The sequence below is a fragment of the Aulonocara stuartgranti genome (genome assembly GCF_965226115.1).
Source record: "Aulonocara stuartgranti genome assembly, chromosome: 15".
In the NCBI taxonomy this organism is placed as follows: Eukaryota; Metazoa; Chordata; class Actinopteri; order Cichliformes; family Cichlidae; genus Aulonocara; species Aulonocara stuartgranti.
The window spans coordinates 31,392,365-31,413,740 of NC_138951.1; the positions used below are offsets into that span (position 1 = coordinate 31,392,365).

General features: G+C 44.0%; 1 protein-coding gene across 8 annotated transcripts in view; it reads right to left on the reverse strand.

Moving 5' to 3' along the window:
- Window positions 1–21,376, reverse strand: part of LOC309689151 (heparan sulfate glucosamine 3-O-sulfotransferase 5) — a 133,469-nt gene that overhangs the window by 25,252 nt on the left and 86,841 nt on the right. The window contains exon 1 of one of the 8 annotated variants that reach the window (XM_082505381.1): window positions 4,548–4,570. The exons of the other annotated variants lie outside the window; for them this stretch is intronic. The gene's annotated coding sequence lies outside the window, so the exon portion shown is untranslated. Of the gene's footprint in view, window positions 1–4,547; window positions 4,571–21,376 lie in introns of those variants that run through there. 8 annotated transcript variants of the gene reach the window in all.

Consider the following 21,376-nt stretch of genomic DNA (forward strand, 5'->3'; position numbering starts at 1 on the left):
CAAGTCAATGTCATTTTCTCCACTTTACATAATACACTGAGGCTCTACCCTTTTATTTTGGTGTTTTAACAGGGGAAAGGACTGTGTAGACAGATGGAGAGGACATTAGTTACTTGACAAACAGTGGGACTATTTTCATGTCCAAGGTATAAAAACCTTTTCCAATACAGTTTTTCTTTTGTTATCCTCATCTACATAAAAAACCCTCTGTTTTTTTTGTAGCTAAGGTCGGTATCAGTCTAAAAACAATAGTGATAAATAAGTATGGTATCACTCCCACTTACAGTCATAGTAAAAAGACAGCACACTCCATCTCATTTCCAAAGTTTTCTGTATCAGGAAATACTAAAACTTCGTCCAGTTCTTCTTCCATCTTAAAATATTTAAACACAACCAGACGGACAACCAAACATGACATATTACAGCACGTTATTATTTATTTAACAGACACTAAGCCAAAATACAGAAGCAATGTGTGAAAACTATGCTACATAACTTAGGACCCTGTAGAACCACCTTTAGCAGCAATAGCATTCAGTAATAACCTCTATAGCTTTATCATTATCTCAAATATTTGTTTTTTAATTTTTCTAATTCTCCTGTCATTTAACAAGCAAACTGAAGTCTATAGAATCTGAAATGTAGATCTTGGATTATTTGCATTTTCTCTGAGCACTGCATGGTCTGACCTTGGGGGGAGTTTGCTGGGATATCCATACCTGTAAAAATTGGCAACTGTCTTGAAAGTTTTCCCCTTGTGAATAATCTTTCTCACTGTAGAATGATGGACTTTTGAAAATGGCCACATAACCCTTCCCAAATTGTGGCCATTTTCAGGTTTTCCATCAGCCAATTCCCCCTACTATAAAATTAATTTCTTGTTTGACAATCTGGATCTGTAAGAGTGGCAACATTAAGCAGCCATCCAGTTCTCAAATACTTTGGTAAAATTGAAATGAATTTACAATAATAAATTATGTTCAATGAGTGGGCTCACTGAGTAGTTACTCTAGAGTATGAAAATGGTGACAATGCTAATAATTAAGACAATTACCAGAAGTAAATTTCAGAGCAGTTCACATGTATTTCATTTAACCTAGCTAGGACAAATCATGTATCATCTATCATGGAAGCCCTGGCCTCACACTTCCAACTAAAACAACAACTCTGTTTTTTGCCAGCTAGATGTAACAGAACAATGGAAGTTACCAATGTAGTGTATTGAGGGCCATGGACTATCGTTAGTCATGGGTTATGTCTGTGATGGGCTTCTTCAAACATGCAAACAAAGCTAACGAGATGGATTTGGCTCTTTGGTGGTTAAAATAATTTCTCCAAAATTAAATGAAGACAGGCAGCAGCAACAGCAGCAGCAGTCGTGTGTTGCTATAGTACAGTCAGCTGAGGACATTGTGAGGAAAGAAGAGAGAGGGCAGAGCATTGATGAATTATTCACCACTGTGTGCTTTATTATTGTTATAGATCTTTGCCTTATGCACAAGGGAATGATTCTGCTGTTCAGCTTTGAGCTCCGCCCTCCTCCGACCTCAAGTCTACTCTTCCAAACCAGACGCCCATTTTGTGATATTACACTTACATTATTTATCACCCGTCGCTGCAGAAGCCGTTGTCTCCAACTCTACGCTGCCAGCGTCTTATCCTCATTGTGATATGTGTATTTTAGAAGAAGCTTCAAGGCAAGGAAATACACACAGGCTCATGAATGCATTTGCATATGTGCCAGTATGCTCTGGAAAATATAATCGGCCTGCACCATCTCTGAATTCCCATATCTGAAACAGAATAACTTGGAGAGTGTATTCATCTTTAAGAACACACACACACACACACCAGCACACCAGTCTACCAGTACACTGGACAGAACGCAGAACTCTTATAATCTGATACATTTAAAAAATGTTTCCCAAGTTAACCAAAGTATGTTTCTACTGCAGGGAGAGTAGCATCTAAATTAACTTCAAGGGTAATGAGTTTATAACTGAAAACGTCACCGTTCAGGGGTTATTACCTTTAACTAATACCAAAATCGGTAAGTAACTATGGATATGCGAAATGTAAAAAAACAACTGAATGTTCCTGATTTTTTCATTATTTGCACATATGTCACAATGTTTCAGATCATCAAACAAATTTCATATATATATATTCAAATTACTTCAAAACTACTTGAAAGAGTTGTTTCCAAACAGCTTAACTGATCATTTGCGAAGGAGTGGTTTATTCGAAGAGTTTCAGTCAGGATTTAGAGTGCATTTTAGCACAGAAACCGAACTAGTGATATCAGTGCAGCATTTGCAGAATTTAGATGATACCCAGGTTTAATATCCAGCTTTTGCTTTGTTTTTTTTTCTCTTTTATTTCCCACAAAGCCAGATAATACAAATCAACTATTTAATACAACAGTACTGTGGTTAATCCTTACCAATTCTTAAACTCTGGCTATCTCAAGAGTTTGCCTTTTGTCCTTTCACCTTCTTGGGATCAAATGACTGTTGAGGTTTCTTTCTAATATTATAGATGTGAGTCTTTACTTTACAATATAAAGTGCTTTGAGGCAGCTGCTACCATTTTACTGTGAACTGTTACTATGTTACAGTTGAGGATATCTGGGAACAAATATACTGCAGAGTGCAGAGAAGTGCTATGCTATCAGAATGCAGGAATTTCTTTAAGCATTCCAGATGATGCATCCCATATGACTTCATAGAAACTGGCTGAGTGAATGGTATTTGTGGGAAGTTGTTCTCAAAAAACAATATTTCACAGTTTTGATGTCCTCATATGATGATAACCTGGACATTCTGACGAGTATAACTGTTGGATCAAACACAGTCAATGGTGAGTTTTGCTATTCGACTATAAAGAGAGAATGAGATGTGCAGATTTTAAAGCAAAGCATGAAACCAACATCAGTGAAATTTGTTAAAAATTAAGATATTGAGAGAAATTCTTAGATTGGCCAGTGGCTTTAGGTTGAGATCCTAGGTGAAAATGTCCATCACTGACAGAGGAGATAGCTCTAATTTGCTTGAGTTTCTGACAATAATCTAACAGTTGCTTGAAATCCTAAACCTGATTTGCTCTGTTGGCTGCATGCTCTCCAGCTGTGAGAAAAGTCAACCTTGGATGTAAACCCCTGGACAGCTGCAATGCTGGTGTTCATCTAATTATCAAACTTCAGATCAAGGTTTGACGTGGCAGGAGAGGAGTATAGCTGGACTGCTGTGTGACCGTCAAACAAGACAGCAATCATAAACATTGAGCTGCAAGACAAACAGGAGAAGAAGCTACAAAATGATCTCTGGCATGCCAGTGGTGTGACCATCTCTGACTAAACACTCAAGCAGACTTCCTGAAGGTCATCTGAGAGCCCAACATCCTCTAGTGAGCCGTGTGTTCACTGCCCGGCACACTGGAACCCAATTGGAATTTGAATAGTAGGTCCGCCACTGGTGCCCCGTGCTTTTTAAAGATGAGTGCAGGTTCACCCTGAGCACCTATGACAGATGTGAAAAGATCTGTAGAAGCCGTGGAGAATGTAATGCTGCCTGTAACATTGTTCACCATGCTTGATGGTGGGGCAGTGATGGTCTGGAGATGCATATCAATGGAGGGACCCACAGATCTCTACAGGTTATTGGGATGAAATCCTTGGACCCACTCTCAGATCCTATGTTAGTGCAGTGGGTCCTGGGTTCATGCCTGGTCTTATTGAGTGGTGAAGAGAGGAGTGGTAGGAGTGGTCAGCCTACTAAAATTACTCGAAGAGTGCATCAAGTACTCGCCTCGGAGGTCACAAAAGAACCCAGAACAGCTGAAGAATCACAGGCCTCATTTGTTTCAAAAACTGTCAGGTCAGGATTCATGATTCAAGAATAAGAAAGAGACTGGGTAAACATGGCATCCATGGGAGAGTGCAGTGCTCTCCAAGAAGAACACAAAGGTTAATTTCCCCAAAAAACACCTTGATAATCCCGAAGATTTATGGGAAAACATTATGTGGAATGACAAGAAAAAAGTTGAACGTTTTGGAAGGCTTCAGTCCCGTTATTAGGTGTAAAAGTAACATAGCATTTCATAAAAAAAAAATCATATCATTAGTCAAACACGCTGGTGGTAGTGTGATGTTCTTGGGCTGCTTTGCTGCTTCAGGACCTGAACAGGTATCTGATGGACCATGAATTTTACTCTCTGCCAGAAAGTCATGTCTGGCCATCAGTTTGTGTCCTGAAATGGCCTATTCAAATTCTGAATTCAAATCAGATAGAGTTTCTTTGGTATGACCTTAACTAGGCCATTCAGCCAAAAAAAATCCTCCAATGGGTCAATTGAAAGAATTCTGCAAAGAAGACTGGGCCAAAGTTTCTTATGTCCCTATAACACATGTGGACCCAGTGGTAGTAATAGAAAGTCCAAACCCATCAAAAGGAGAAGATTTTGAAGCATGATGAGATGGACAGAATGCTTCATTCTGCATGTTTAACATTCATTGTGTGGCAGTCTTTAAAATAGTGTTTGTACTGTACCTGGTGAGTAGATGAAAGATCATCAGGAAGGCCAGCTCTGTTCTGGGATGGACCCTGGACCCAGTGCAGGTGGTGGGAGACAGAAGGACTCTGGCCAAAATAACATCTCTGATGGACAGAGTCTCCCACCCCATGCATGTAAATGTTGCTGAACTGCAGAGCTCCTTCAGTGACAGACTGCTGCATCCTAGATGCATGAAGGAGCGTTTCCGCAGGTCCTTCCTCCCTGCAGCTGTTAGATGTTTACATCTGTGCTGTAACTGCAATAAGTTAATTAACCGATTCACACTACAACCTGGTTTGCCTCTTACCTGTAGTTATTTTTTACTTAATTTAATAACTGTACAGTAGGGCTGCACGATTTTTTGGCTTAGAATTGAGATCACGATTCTCTCACGATTTTCTTTTCCAATATAAATATTTATTGCACTTATTAACTGCACATCAACTTCGTAACAGTTGAAACTGAACATAAAAACAATAAATAAACATAAAAACAAAAAATGTCTCACATTTTGTGGTTGCCGCAAAATGTTGTACTGCTTGAAATTCCGTCTCCACCGTTGCTCGACGCTGCGTGTATAGAGCAGGTAGTGCAACAATACAAAAATAGTTGCGGGACGGCACTGTGTAGCGTTTGTCTAGGGTGTTGATCATTTTCCTAAATCCCTCGTTTTGCACAGTGTTGATGGGAACCATATCTTTGGTCAGGTGATAAGTGATAGCCTCCGTAATTTCTTTGTGCCTGCGGGAGTTCGACGGGTATAGGGAAGCGCTGTATAAGGTTCCCGTTATTGATGTTTGGGTGGTTGACCAGGACGGATTTTCTCCTGTCACTTTCTCGTCATCCCTGACGTGCTCTCCGTTGTTTTTCCCCTGCTAATTTTAGCATCACACGGCACAGCTTCTGTATCAGGTGGTATAAGGCTCCGCCCTTGTCATTTGTTGAGCAGGAAGAGTGAGCGCTTGTTTTCATGCAGAGTACGTCCCGGATCAAAATGCGGTACAATCGTCGTCGTCTTTTTTTTTTTTTTAAATTGTTGTCATTTGGAAATGAGATCGCACATAAGTATGAATCGAGATCGCGATTTTCTAACGATTAATCGTGCAGCCCTACTGTACAGTACTCTCTGTATATAGTAACCACTGTCCTGTAAATATGTAAATATGTAAGAAAAATTGTGTATGTTTCTGTTCCGTGTCCTGTGTACTGTTTGTTGTTGTTGTGTATGTGTCTTTTTGGCTGCTGTTACAATCAAATTTCCCCTTGTGGGACAATTAAAGGATTATTCTATTCTATTCTATTCTATCTTTAAGCCTTTCTACCTGAAATCTTTTCTTTTCAAAAATTCAAACCCTTTCCTTTTGTGTCCAGCAAAAGCAAACAAGAATTCCAATCATCTAAGTCTTTATTTTCAATTTGCTTTTCTGTGATTTAGAGATGATGATGACAGATCAGCAAAGCTGGTCCACAAACATAGCCATTCACTTAAAAAACAGTGGAAGTGCAAGATGATAACGTGTACACACTGTCAGTTGACACCTACAAGGGTCTAGTTCAGCCTCCACACTGAGGTAGCATGAGAAGTTTACCTGTTTGTTCAACAGCGAAAAATTCCCCTCAATTAAAAAAAAAAGGCAAACTTGAAGTGTGCTTACGTTTTTACTCCCAAAGACTCCTCTTCTTCCTTTTCATTTGCACCCCTACTGGCAATCCTCAGGAATACCTTGCACACGTGTTGGTCGCATAAATGTCCCATTTAATCCTGAGATTAAATTATTATAAAGAATTGTGAGATTATTATATTATCTTATGCCACGTTATGCCCCTAATTAAAGATTGTGAAGCTATTATGTAGTTTTAGTTTTCATTATTCTCATGAATTAGAAGAAGGTGATAACTATTACATTTGTTAAACTGATTTGTATTACATTGGACTGCTGATTTATTGTCAGTCAGGTTTCAGAGTTCATCACAGCACACAAATAGCTTTAGTGAAGGTTACAAATGATCTTCTTATGGCCTCTGACAGTGGACTCATCTCTGTGCTTGTCCTGCTAGACCTTAGTGCAGCATTTGATACTATTGACCATAATATCCTATTCGAGCGATTTGAACATGCTGTAGGTATTACAGGTACTGCACTGCAGTGGTTTGTATCATAGCTATCTAATAGACTCCAATTTGTGCATGTAAATGGAGAGTCCTCTTCACACACTGAGGTTAATTATGGAGTTCCACAGGGTTCAGTGCTAGGACCAATTCTGTTTACATTATACATGCTTCCCTTAGGCAGCATCATTAGAAGACATAGCATACATTTTCACTGCTATGCTGATGACACCCAGCTCTATCTGTCCATGAAGCCAGATAACACACACCAATTAGTTAAACTGCAGGAATGTCTTAAAGACATAAAGACCTGGATGGCCGCTAACTTTCTGCTTCTTAATTCAGATAAAACTGAGGTTATTGTACTCGGCCCTGAAAATCTTAGAAATATGGTATCTAACCAGATTCTTACTCTGTATGGCATTACCTTGGCCTCCAGTAACGCTGTGAGGAACCTTGGAGTCATTTTTGACCAGGATATGTCCTTCAACGCACATATTAAACAAATATGTAAGACTGCTTTCTTCCATTTGCGCAACATCTCTAAAATTAGAAATATCCTGTCTCAGAGTGACGCTGAAAAACTAGTTCATGCATTTATTACTTCCAGGCTGGACTACTGTAATTCATTATTATCAGGATGTCCAAAGAACTCACTGAAAAGCCTTCAGCTAATCCAAAATGCTGCAGCAAGAGTCCTGACAGGGACTAGAAAGAGAGAGCATATTTCTCCTGTTTTGGCTTCCCTTCATTGGCTTCCTGTTAAATCCAAAATTGAATTCAAAATCCTGCTCCTCACATACAAGGTCTTAAATCATCAGGCCCCATCTTATCTAAATGACCTTGTAGTACCATATCACCCTATTAGAGCACTTCGCTCTCGCTCTGCAGGCCTACTTGTTGTTCCTAGTGTATTTAAAAGTAGAATGGGAGGGAGAGCCTTCAGTTTTCAGGCCCCTCTTCTGTGGAACCAGCTTCCAGTTTGGATTCGGGAGACAGACACTATCTCTACTTTTAAGATTAGGCTTAAAACTTTCCTTTTTGCTAAAGCATATAGTTAGGGCTGGACCAGGTGACCCTGAATCCTCCCTTAGTTATGCTGCAATAGACGTAGGCTGCCAGGGGATTCCCATGATGCATTGAGTTTTTCCTTTCCAGTCACCTTTCTCACTCACTATGTATTAACAGACCTCTCTGCATTGAATCATATCTGTTATTAACCTCTGTCTCTCTTCCACAGCATGTCTTTTATCCTGTCTTCCTTCTCTCACCCCAACCGGTCGCAGCAGATGGCCGCCCCTCCCTGAGCCTGGTTCTGCCGGAGGTTTCCTCCTGTTAAAAGGGAGTTTTTCTTTCCCACTGTCGCCAAAGTGCTTGCTCATAGGGGGTCATATGATTGTTGGGTTTTTCTCTGTATCTATGAAGCGCCTTGAGGCGACTTTTGTTGTGATTTGGCGCTACATAAATAAAATTGAATTGAATTGAATTGTGAATGAATGATATTGTTTTATGATGCATTATACTGCTGAGTTATAAGAAATACTGTTTTTAGAGAGTCAGGACCTTGCTTTTTCTGATAGTAGAGGGGACAGAGAGCACATTCCACGGGAGCTTCACTCCCACCGTTGTTGAAGGCAGACGAAATAGGGAGCCAAGGCCATAAGTCAGGCTCGCTTTTGATTAGAGAGTCCCAAACATGATAGCTTGAACCAAGTTTGAATAATTAAGAGACCAATTGAGGAGATAAGTGAGGGAGGCGTAGTAGGGAAAGGTGTTTGTTTTGTCTCATGTCTCAGAGGGTGTTGTCTCATTCCCTGGGCCAGAGGACAGCTAGAGAGGGTCAGAGCGAGGGCAGTGGACCTGGGAACGGTGACCCGGGCCCATGATGCCATTGATGGACATGGAAGCAGCTGAGTGGGCCGAGGAGTGGCACAGCGCAACGTATGGTGACCTCTTGTGGTCAAGAGGTCAAAAGAGGGAGTGTGGAGATCAGGGAAATATTTTACTTCTACTATTCATAACCATCATCATAACCACTACATTAATTATCATTTCATCAAAGCATTTATTCAGTAGATTACACATGTTCTTAGTTAAGATTATTACACCTATCACAGAGAGCTTCTGTCTGAAGCTCAGGTCAGAAGCGTCAGAAGCGTCAACGGGTGGGGTGAGGCCGAGTGCATTTTGAGGTCGAGACACACGCACACACAAACAGTAGTTAGACTCATGTTTAGTTAAGAGTTCAAATAATAGTTTGCAAAAGCTTGTGACTGCAAAATTGTGTCTGCCTAAGGGACAGTTTGTTCCAGGGGATAAGCGAGTTAGAAGATTAATAGGAAGCACCTGGCCTCGAGACGGAGAAGATGTCCTTTTAAATGTGTCAAAAGTCGTCAACAGAACATTTGTGGTTTTGAAACGTATGCATGTATTGTATCTGCTTTGACGCATGAGGGGCGTCATAAATAATACCCTGATGTTATAAAAACAACTGCTTGTGTATCATTGGGCGGAGATCGATGCTGTCTGTGTGCAGTGTTCATCTCCCCACGCGTGTGTTCATTAAAATCATTGTTTGAATATTAATCATACCACTGGTTTAAAACTGGGCTAAATATCACCATATTGTAATAATGTAATCATGTATTGTAATCATTCTAATCATGCTACCTGAGATCTGAACCCTACAGTGTTTTTAGTGGGGTTTATAATGAAATAAGCATATGAAAGAACTGTCTCAAGAATTGGAACTTTACTGTACAGGAAAGTTTAAATCTTGGTTGTTAAGTTTATCAAGGTGCTTTTCTGTTTTTAGTTTCTAGAACCTATTAATCTTGAGGCTGACTAGCACATGCCAGATTTCATCCTTTACTAAGCTTGAGTAGCAGGCTTGTGACTGCCTTGTACTTTGAGGCTGACATGCGAGCATGCTTCACGTCACATCTTTGCCTATATCACTGTACTTGACAAGTAACATGATTAAGTGAGTCTGTTTTTATCTTTTGAGCCAAGTGCACTGTGATTTGTGAGTGGAGGGCATATAAAAATGGATATCCAGAAGTGTGTGTGTGTGTGTGTTACTAAAGGGCTCTGGATTCTCTCTGTCTCTGGGAAACCTACATCGCATTAGATACAAACACCTGCTAGCTGAGAGGTCTCAACAGCATCTGTGTACCTGCTGATGCTGAACAACCCCCTGAGAGGAGAGGCTGTGTCCTAACAACCGTCCACCTTCTGGTTCCGAACGGACTAATGAGCTGTTGGTGGATGGTTGCAGCCCTACAGGCACACAGACAGACATAAAGATAGTGATGGCAGGCCTCCTGATGCCACCTGTTGTGTTTGCTTTCTGTTCCAAGAACTCTCAACAGCAGCCTGCCTCTACAGCTTCAGATCATCTGATTTTCTTCAGGTACTCAGACATTCAGTTCCCCAGTGTGTCCACAACATTAACAGGAAGAGCAAGCTAGAAGAAGAGACATCTTTGCAAATTGTTGATTTGACAGCTGAAAGTAGCTCTATCCTGAGCTACCACAATATTTATTTAGCAAGAGAAGTTCAGGGAGGGCCCACATTCTTCCACACAGTGGTCCAGATGTTGTATTCTGTGTTGATGTATTTTAAGTACACACAAAAAAATGCTGGGTTATTTTCATGACTTGACTTCTGAGTAAAAGCTATAGGGTCATAGGTTGGGTTAGTTTGACCAAATATTAGGCCAACAGTTTTGACTCTGGAGTTGGGTTGGTGATTTGCTGGGTTCTTTTATTAACTCCACAGCTTGAATAATTTTGGCGGTTCATAGGTTGGGTAGCTTTGCTCAAATATTGGGTCAAAATTATACCCAAATGGTTGGGTTGAAGACAAGCTTACAAGAAGCCACATCATTCTTCACAAAAGACCATTTTCAATTTGACTGTGACCTGATCAGATATCACTGAACCTCTCCTCTACTATGAAATAAAACATGGTAAGTAAAAAGGGTTAGAAGTTTACCTGCTCAGTAAAGGCTTTTTAACAGATAACACCAGCTAGCTTGTGATGAAGAAAGCTATATTTATTTCTATTTAAAAAGCCTGATGTCACATTTTAAAGTTATTACTTGAAATGAGTCTTAATTTGCTTTGTTTGACAAAATATTCAGAAATCACTGTATCTAGAACAAAGAAAGTATAAGATTAGGTGTTGCTATACAGCATTTGATAAAAAAGGGTAAAACAAATAAAGAAAAGAAAAAGGAGCACAGTTTAAACTATTTATTTAATTTAATTATTTAATTTATCCTAAATTATCTATGTTGGTAACCTAACATCTTTTCGTTTTAAAAGTTAAGTCAAGGATAATCAATCTCATTAAAAAAAACAAATAGTTATGTCTATAACTTCTGTTCCCTGAAGGAGAGGAACGAGGTACAACACATAAGTAGGGGATATCATGCCCTCGCGTGTCCTGGCTGAAGAAACCTTTATTCACGCCTTAAAGGCAGATGACGTGTGATGACACGCGCACAGCCTCGCCTGCACATATAGCCGCTGTCATCACAGTCATCCCTCGGTTCGATAGCCGCTCTTCACCGAGCCAAAACTGCAAAAACAAACTTCAAAGTAGCGCTACGCATTCAGCGGGAGGCGTGGATGATGAGCGGCGATAAACTTGTGAAAAGCAAGTTATGCCCAACTCCACCGGTGGATTCTGACAGCGTGTAAAAGTGTGAAAACATCCATGATCACCACCGGATTTTGAAGGGCTGGACTGCTGCATGATGGAGAGGAGGACACTGCCACGGCCCTTCTGAGGGTGTTCGACTCCGACACTGACAATGAGGATTTCTTTGGTTTTGAAAGTGACAACGAAGGAGAGAAGCGGAGAGTGGATGACGAAGCCATCCTGAGCCTGTTTGTATCCGACACTGGAGAAGAGGACTTTGGTGGTTTTAGTGCGCAGGAAGAAGAGAAAGATGGTGGTGAATGACTGACTTTTCTTCTTGTTAAAGCTGTGTCACTGCACCTGAGCCTAAAAGGTAGTCCGAATCTATGTTTCTGGTGTGCTATAGGTTACTGTTATGTACTACATAACAGGCTACTCCTGGTCGTTGTGTCCCTGGGCAAGACACTTTACCCTACTTGCCTACTGGTGTTGGCCAGAGGGGCCGATGGCGCGATATGGCAGCCTCGCTTCTGTCAGTCTGCCCCAGGGCAGCTGTGGCTACAACTGTAGCTTGCCTCCACCAGTGTATGAATGTGAGAGTGAATGAATAGTGGAATTGTAAAGCGCTTTGAGGGTCTCGAAAAGCGCTATATAAATGCAACCCATTATTATTATTATTATTACATGTGCAAATATATACCCATAACTTGTTTTTCAAAATATTAATAAAAGGGGTGTGTCTCCAAACAGCCATCTCTTTCCTGACAATTCCCTTTGTGCATATTCTCTTACATATGATAAGTCAACATTGAAACACCTGCGGCTTTTAGTCAGGTGCGGCTAATGTATGTACAAAACAGGATTTTCCCCTGATTTTAGCTTGTGCGGCTAATATTCAGGTGCGCTTTGTAGTCCGGGAAATATGGTACATGCCCCGCAGAGCAGCCACCGAACCGGAATCGGACCACCACATCCTTAGTGAGTGGTAGACCCAGCAGAAAGGACAGCATGAGCCACCGAAGGGGCTGTAACATCCAACTGAACTGATAAAACCGCACAAAAGTGTGTGGTGATGCCCAATAGGCAGCATTTGGACGCAATACGACCTTGTGGCCATCAGGAAAGAACTGTGTGCAGGAGGTATGCACAGACAGCGCATGAAGGTCACCCACTCGCTTTGCCGAAGCCAAAGCGATAAGTAATGCTGTCTTATATTAAAGAAATTTCATATCCACAGACTCAATAGGTTCAAACAGGGGGCTACAAAGGGCCTCCAGGACCAAAGACAAGTCCCAAGCAGGGACACTGGACTTAAACACGGGCCTCAGCCGGCGAACCCCTTTCAGAAAATGTATGGCGAGGGGATGTGCACCTGGTGTCACCCCATCAAAGCCAATATGACAAGCAGATATAGCTGCTAAATAAACCTTAATTGTCGAAAATGAAAGGCCCTTATCCAGCAGCTCCTGCAGGAATGTCAAAACATCCACAATAGAGTACTGACATGGGAGAGTGTGGTGGTCCTGGCACCATTGCTCGAAGGTTTGACATTTGTAAGCATACAAGCCTCTAGTAGATGAGGCCCTAGCGCTCTGAATTGTCTCTATCACGCTAGGTGGCAAACCCTTAGCAATCAAGTTTAACCTCTCAGCAGGTAAGCATGAAGGCACCACAGATCTGGGCTCAGATGAAACACTTCTCCTTCCGTCTCAGAGAGGAGATCCCTGCGGAGAGGAAGCTGCTAAGGACTCGCTGCTAGCAGGCTGATTATCTCTGCGTACCACGACCTTGTGGGCCACCAAGGGGCCACTAGAATCAGAGAGAGGGAATGCCAACGCACTCTCTCTAGAACTGGAGATATCATTTCCACTGGGGGAAATGCATACAGGAGCACGTCTGGCCATTGGTGCGCTAGCGCGTCCAAGCCCAAGGGTGCATCGTGGTTGATTATGGAGAAGAACAGGGGGCAGTGAGTATTTACCCTGGAAGCAAAAATATCTATTTGCGCCTTGCCAAATAGATCCCAAATCTGAGCCACTATTAAGGGTGTAACCTCCATTCTCTCACCAGAGGACCCCCCCCTGGAGAGAAGGTCCGGCACGCAGTCTGCGTCCCAGCTGAAACTGAGCAAGGCAGTGATGAAACGTGGCCATTCTGAGCTCCGACAAACGTGCGCGGCTGGAAAGCGAGCATATTTCCAAACCGAGGAAAGAAACCTGCTGACTCGGGATTAGCGAGCTCTTTTGAAAGTTCACAGAGAACCCCAGTGTCTGAATGTGTGACAGAACCAGTGACAGCTGTATCTCCGCCTGCTCTCTGGAGCAAGCTACGAGAGCCCAGTCGTCTAGGTAGGCTAAGATGTGGATGCCTCTCTCTCTGAGGGGCGCTAGCGCTGCCTCGGCACATTTCATAAAGGTGTGAAGAGCAAACGACAGCCCGAACGGCAGCACTAGGTAGTCGTAGGCTAGGCCCTCGAATGCAAACCTCAGAAACTGCCTGTGTTTCGGGTGTATAACCACATGAAAATAAGCATCTGTTAGATTGATTGTTGCAAACCAATCTCCCGGGCTGACTGCATTCAAGAGCTGTCTGAGTGTTAGCATCTTGAACCTGTACGTTCGTAGATACATGTCCAAGTCTCGCAGGTCGAGGATGGGACGAAGCCCTCCCCCTTTTTTCGGAACAGCAAAATAACGGCTGTACCAACCTTTGTCTGTCTCTGAAGCGGGGACCACTCGTATTGCTCTTTTCTGCAGTAGCGCCTTTATTTCCTCTCTGAGTATCATGGCGGCCTCGGTGTTGACAGTCGTATTTATGACTCTCTGGAAATGAGGCGCCTTGACCCAGAACTGCAACTGGTAACCCATGGCAATGGTTCGCAGCACCCACGGAGAGGGGGCGCAAGCACGCCACTGAGGGAAGTGAGCAGCCAGCCATCTAACCTGCAGCACCGTCGGTGGGGCGTTGTCGCTCCCAGTGTGTCTGCAGGGGACTGCATCACCTGCCTGACCTGGCTCATTCTGCCCGCAGGCTGAGCATTTGTGATTGTTTGAGAATAAACAACACTCTTTATTGATTTTAAATGGAAACATGTACATTTATACATTTTGTTGGAGGCACCTTTTCTGGGGCACAACAATGAAAAACAGCAGGAACACTCAATGTGGTCACCTGAACATTTAACACACCTGAACAGGGAGTTACCTGAGGTATTTTGTGTGCAGGGGTTTTGTGCTTGGGAGACAGTGTTAGGAAAGTGCAGAGCCTTCTGGGGCTGACAACCTGAACAGAACTTAAGTGGCACCTCTTGGGCGGCAACAGAGGGCTAAAAGCAGCGTCTCCCTGCTGCTGGACCCCTTCTCCACTTGAAACCACAGCTAGGAGGGCTGAGGCTTCTTCCTCCTGGGCGTCGTGTCCCGCCGGGGGCCCGAGGGTGGGCCTTTGCTCCAGGCCGACTGGCATGGCACTCGGGCCGGAGGATGTGTTCTCGCTGGCGGCACACCCACTTCAACAGTCGGCGCCGGTCTCTTGCCAGTCGGCAGAGGAACGGCGGGCCTGTGAGAGGCAGCTGCGGGCTTGGGCTTGGGCTGACGTCTGGGGATGATGTCGCGCAGAGCTTCCGTCTGCTTCTTCCTGAGATCGAATCTAGCCTGAATGGCTTCAAGGGAATGTCAGAATAACCCAGCCGCAGACACTGGTGTGTCCAGATATACAGCTCTGTCCCTATCTGGGACGTCAAAGAGGGTCAGCCACAGGTGCCTCTGCGCCACTACTGTCAAAGCCATCCCTCTGCCCAGGAAGAGCGCTGCACCGATGACAGAGCTCATGGCGCGAGCAGTGCCGGCCTGAGCCCGATAAATCTTCTCCAGCTGCGAAGCAGAGAATCTGCAGTGCTTAGACGGCAGAGTTGCCAACACCATGGTTATGGGACGGGGCCAAATAAGCACCCAGAGATGGCTCCATAGGGGGTGGGTTAGCTAAGCCAGCCCCCTCGGCGCCGTCCAATTCCATGTACTGTCCATAGCCGAGCACAGTGACGCGGGTAGACAGAGGTTTGTCCCATGATGCTGTTAGCTCGCAGAGAAAGTCTGGGAACATGGGAAGGCAGTGTTTGGCCATTGCAGGCTCCAGTGGGAGGAAAAAACCTGCGAACCGCGACGGCTTCTGAGGTGGCAGAGGAGAGGGCCAGTCCACCTGCAGCTTCTCAGTAGCACGGCGAAACAGGGAGAAAAGAGAGGTGTCATCGTGGCTGACCGGCGCAGCAGCGGCGGCACATTGGGCCGACAATGAGCTGTCCTGCTCATCCTCCGACAAACCATGGATGTCCAGGCCGATGTCCAGCACGTCATCGTCTTCCTGGGGAGCGCTGGCAGTCTTCAGCCTGGTTTGAAGCCCACCAGCGCTCCTGCATGGTTCCGGCTCGTCATCTGCTAATGTTTGCAGTCCATTCAAAAACGCAAAGTGAAACGCTGCACAGGAAAACTTGAAATTAGCGCTCCGCGGGCAGCCAACACACAAACTGCTCAGTGGAGGCTAACACCAACAGGGGCAGTTAAGCTAAGTTCAAGTCGGCAGACAACGGAGCTAACTAGCAGTAGCTAGCTAGCCCAACTCAGCAGAGGTGTTCTCAGTGAGGTGAAGAGCGTAAGAACTGAGGGATGACTGTGATGACAGCGGCTATATGTGCAGGCGGGGCCATGCACGTGTCATCACACGTCATCTGCCTTAAAGGCGTGAATAACGGTTTCGTCAGCCAGGACACACGAAGGCGTGATATCCCATACTTATGTGTTGTACTGAGTGAATCGACTGAAAGGGAACCAACCTTTTTTAAATAAATAATAAATAAATGAATTTTTATTTATATAGCACCTTTCAAGACAGAATCACAAAGTGCTGCACATAAGATTACAAGTCATAAAAAGATTTAAAAAAAAGAGAAAATAAAACAGGCAAAAAATTAACCAAAAGCAGTTTTAAAAAGGTGAGTTTTGAGTTGTTTTTTTAAAAACAGCTACTGAGTCCACAGTTCTTAATGTTTGGGGGAGAGAGTTCCACAGTCTAGGGGCCACAGTGGCAAAAGCTCTATCCCCCTTAGTTCTCCTCTTAGTATTTTTTATAGCAAGTAAGCCCTGATCAGATGACCTCAAAGACCTGCTGGGGACATAGGGCTGTAGCAGATCAAAGATGTAGGCTGGTGCCAGTCCGTGCACAGCTCTGTAGGTCAAGACCAGGATATTAAAAATGACTCTAAATTTAATAGGAAGCCAGTGTAACTGAGATAACAACGGTGCCACATGTGAGTACTTGGAGGATTTTGTCAAAAGCCTTGCTGCAGCGTTTTGCACAACCTGCAGACGATCCAGAGAACCTTTGCTTAGACACATCAATAGCGAATTACAGTAATCCAATCATGAGGAAATAAATGCATGTATAGCAATCTCCAGTTCAGAGCGAGATAAAATCGGGCTTAGCTTAGCCACATTTCTTAAATGATAAAAACAAGATCGAACCAGAGATTTCACATGCCCATCCAATGTGAGAGTCGAGTCAAAAGTGACACCTAAATTTCTGATAGAGGATTTAACATAGAGTGAGAGAGGACCAAGGGCTTTCACTATCTGGGATAAAAATCTATCAGGGGCGCATAAGAGGACTTCGGTTTTCCCCTCGTTGAGTTGGAGGAATTTTGCATCCAACATTTGATCAAATCTAAGCAATCATTCAGACGGTTTATCCTTCAAGCTCGGGTCCTCTACCAGAGGCCTGGGAGCTTGAGGGTCCTGCGCAGTATCTTAGCTGTTCCCAGGACTGCGCTCTTCTGGACAGAGATCTCCGATGTTGTTCCCGGGATCTGCTGGAGCCACTTGCCTAGCTTGGGAGTCACCGCACCTAGTGCTCCGATTACCACGGGGACCACCGTTACCTTCACCCTCCACATCCTCTCAAGCTCTTCTCTGAGCCCTTGGTATTTCTCCAGCTTCTCGTGTTCCTTCTTCCTGATATTGCTGTCATTCGGAACCGCTACATCGATCACTACGGCCGTCTTCTTCTGTTTGTCTACCACCACTATGTCCGGTTGATTAGCCACCACCATTTTGTCCGTCTGTATCTGGAAGTCCCACAGGATCTTAGCTCGGTCATTCTCCACCACCCTTGGGGGCATCTCCCATTTTGACCTCGGGACTTCCAGGTTATACTCGGCACAGATGTTCCTGTACACTATGCCAGCCACTTGGTTATGGCGTTCCATGTATGCCTTGCCTGCTAGCATCTTGCACCCTGCTGTTATGTGCTGGATTGTCTCTGGGGCATCTTTACACAGCCTGCACCTGGGGTCTTGCCTGGTGTGATAGAACCCAGCCTCTATGGATCTTGTGCTCAGAGCTTGTTCTTGTGCTGCCATGATTAGTGCCTCTTATATATATATATATATATATATATATATATATATATATATATATATATATATATATATATACATATATATGGATGACATCAAGCTGTATGCCAAGAGTGAACGAGACATCGATTCACTGATCCACACTACCAGGCTATACAGCAATGACATTGGAATGTCGTTCGGACTGGAGAAGTGTAGTCGGATGGTAACAAAGAGAGGGAAGGTAGTCAGAACTGAGGGGATTGAACTACCAGAAGGCAACATTGCAGACATAGAGGACAGTTACAAGTACTTGGGGATCCCGCAGGCGAATGGGAACCATGAAGAGGCCGCTAGAAAAGCTGCAACCACCAAGTACCTGCAGAGGGTCAGGCAAGTCCTGAGGAGTCAGCTGAATGGTAAGAACAAGATCCGGGCCATCAACACGTACGCCCTGCCCGTGATCAGGTACCCTGCTGGGGTAATAGGCTGGCCAAAGGAGGAGATAGAAGCCACTGACATAAAGACAAGAAAGCTCCTTACCATGCATGGAGGGTTTCACCCCAAGTCCAGCACCCTGAGGCTGTACGCTAAGCGGAAGGAAGGGGGCCGGGGACTGGTGAGTGTCAGCACCACAGTCCAGGATGAGACAACGAACATCCAAGAATACATTGGGAAGATGGCCCCAACTGACCGAGTGCTCAGTGAATACCTCAGGCAGCAGAAACCCAAGAAAGAGGAGGGAGACGAGGAACCATCATGGAAGGACAGAGCCCTGCACGGTATGTACCACCGGCAGATAGAGGAGGTGGCTGATATCCAGAAATCCTACCAGTGGCTGGACAAAGCTGGACTGAAAGACAGCACAGAGGCACTAATCATGGCAGCACAAGAACAAGCTCTGAGCACAAGATCCATAGAGGCTGGGGTCTATCACACCAGGCAAGACCCCAGGTGCAGGCTGTGTAAAGATGCCCCAGAGACAATCCAGCACATAACAGCAGGGTGCAAGATGCTAGCAGGCAAGGCATACATGGAACGCCATAACCAAGTGGCCGGCATAGTGTACAGGAACATCTGTGCCGAGTATAACCTGGAAGTCCCGAGGTCAAAATGGGAAATGCCCCCAAGGGTGGTGCAGAATGACCGAGCTAAGATCCTGTGGGACTTCCAGATACAGACGGACAAAATGGTGGTGGCTAACCAACCGGACATAGTGGTGGTAGACAAACAGAAGAAGACGGCCGTAGTGATCGATGTAGCGGTTCCGAATGACAGCAATATCAGGAAGAAGGAACACGAGAAGCTGGAGAAATACCAAGGGCTCAGAGAAGAGCTCGAGAGGATGTGGAGGGTGAAGGTAACGGTGGTCCCCGTGGTAATCGGAGCACTAGGTGCGGTGACTCCCAAGATAGGCGAGTGGCTCCAGCAGATCCCGGGAACAACATCGGAGATCTCTGTCCAGAAGAGCGCAGTCCTGGGAACAGCTAAGATACTGCGCAGGACCCTCAAGCTCCCAGGCCTCTGGTAGAGGATCCGAGCTTGAAGGATAAACCACCCGCAGGGGCGTGCTGGGTGTTTTATATATATATATATATATAAAGGCCCCAAACTGAACCTTGAGGGAAACCACAAGTAAGGGAGGTAGAGGATGACCTAAAATCGGAGACTGCCACAGAAAAGGATCGGTGATGTAGATATGAGGAGAACCACTCCAAGGCAGTTCCAGATACACCAACCCAATTTTTCAGCCTTTCAATGAGGATGTGGTGGTCAACTGTGTCGAAAGCTGATGTGAGGTCCAACATGAGTAGAACAGAGCATTTTCCTGCATCATTATTCATCAAGATATCACTAGAGACCCTAAAAAGAGCTGTCTCTGTGGAGTGAAATCGACGAAAACCGGACTGAAACTTATCGTAAATGCCATGTTTATCTGCCATAAGTTGCTTAGCCACAACCTTTTCTAGAAGCTTAGCAATTAACGGTAATTTAGAGATACGTCTGTAGCTGCTCCAAAGAGAGGGGTCTAGCTGAGGTTTTTTTAAAAGTGGGAGAATAGCAACATTTTTAAAATAAACTGGAAGTATACCAGATGCCAGTGAAGAGTTGATTAAAATGAGCACACATAGGCCAATAGATTGGAGTCATTTTTGAATAATGATGCAGGTACAATGTTAAATGAACAGGAGGATGCTTTCACTGAATTCACAAGTTTTACCAGCTCAGGTAGTGAAACAGGAGAGAAAGTATCCAAGATAATGGGCCGAGATGGGGTAGAGATCGAAATAACAGGTGCTGAATGTGAAAAATTCATTCTCACGTTATGAATTTTTGCAAGCAGAAAAGAAAGAAAATTTTCACAGGTACAGCAGGAGTAACAATGCCACTAATGGTGTTGAATAGCACCTTAGGATTGCCTCTGCTCTTTGTAACCAAGTGTGAGAAATGGGCAGCCCTCGTATCTCTGATCGCATTATTAAAAGAAGCTAAAAGGTCCTTAAGATAGAGGAGGTGCACATTTAGATGAGTCCACCTGCGCAACACTCCTCGACTTAACAGGACAAATTTCATCTAAAATAGAAAGGCAGTAATCATTAAAAAGACTGGTTGAGAAATCAACACCATTTTGAGGAGATAGTTGTAAGTTAAAAGCATCCACAAATTTCTCCACTGTGGAGGAGTTTAAGATGCGAGAGCTAACCATCTGTCTAACGGGGGACAAAGGCTCATTAAAAGACAAATTAAAAACAATAACATAGTGATCAGAAATAAAAATGTCCTAAGAGCAAATAAAATCAATATTTAAACCCAAAGTAAAAACAAGGTCCAGTGTGTGACCTTTGCTGTGTGTAGGACTGGACACATGCTGAGCAAAATGAAAATAATCCATAATGTTCATAAAGTCTCTGGCGAATGGGTTATAGTAATCATCAACGTGTATGTTAAAGTCCCCAACTATAAGCACCCTAGACAGCTTCATAGTAGCGGATAAGAGGTCACTGAGCTCCGATAAAAATAACCTGTTATATTCAGGTGGACGATACACCACAGCACAGTAGAAAGGATCCTTGTTACCAATTTTAAGCAGCTGCAGCTCAAATGAACGAAAAAGTCCAGTTTTCACGGAGTGGCAGGAGAAACGGTCCTGGAAAGCCACGAGGCTGGGTAATAAAAGTATAGCCATCTGTGCAGAGTTCAATAAGTGACGAGTAGTCTACATCCCGCTGCCAGGTCTCAGTCAGGAATAAAAAATCCAGTTTTTTAGATAATATAAAATCATTCAACAAGAATGATTTATTAGACAGAGATCGAGCGTTAAAAAGCGCCATATTCAGTGAGCTAGAAGCCTCATTATTTGCAGAGGCTCGAGTTAAGGGACGTCAGGGCATCGATCACTAGACATCCCTGCGCTTAGCTACCTTGCTAGTAATCAAAATGTGATGGCCACAGCGACACGTGAGTTTATACTCCCAATATTTAGCCACCATCTTTGATCCTCACTAAATAAACTACCTTTGTGGGTGGCAGAACCTGGATATCTGTCATTGCTGATCAACAGTGGTATTTGATCAATGGGATTTGATCAGTGGTCATGACAGTTTGCATATTAATGATCAAGGAACTGACCTCACAGCCCATTGTTCATTCAGTGAGCTGGTTTCAGTCATTGTGCAAATCTACTAT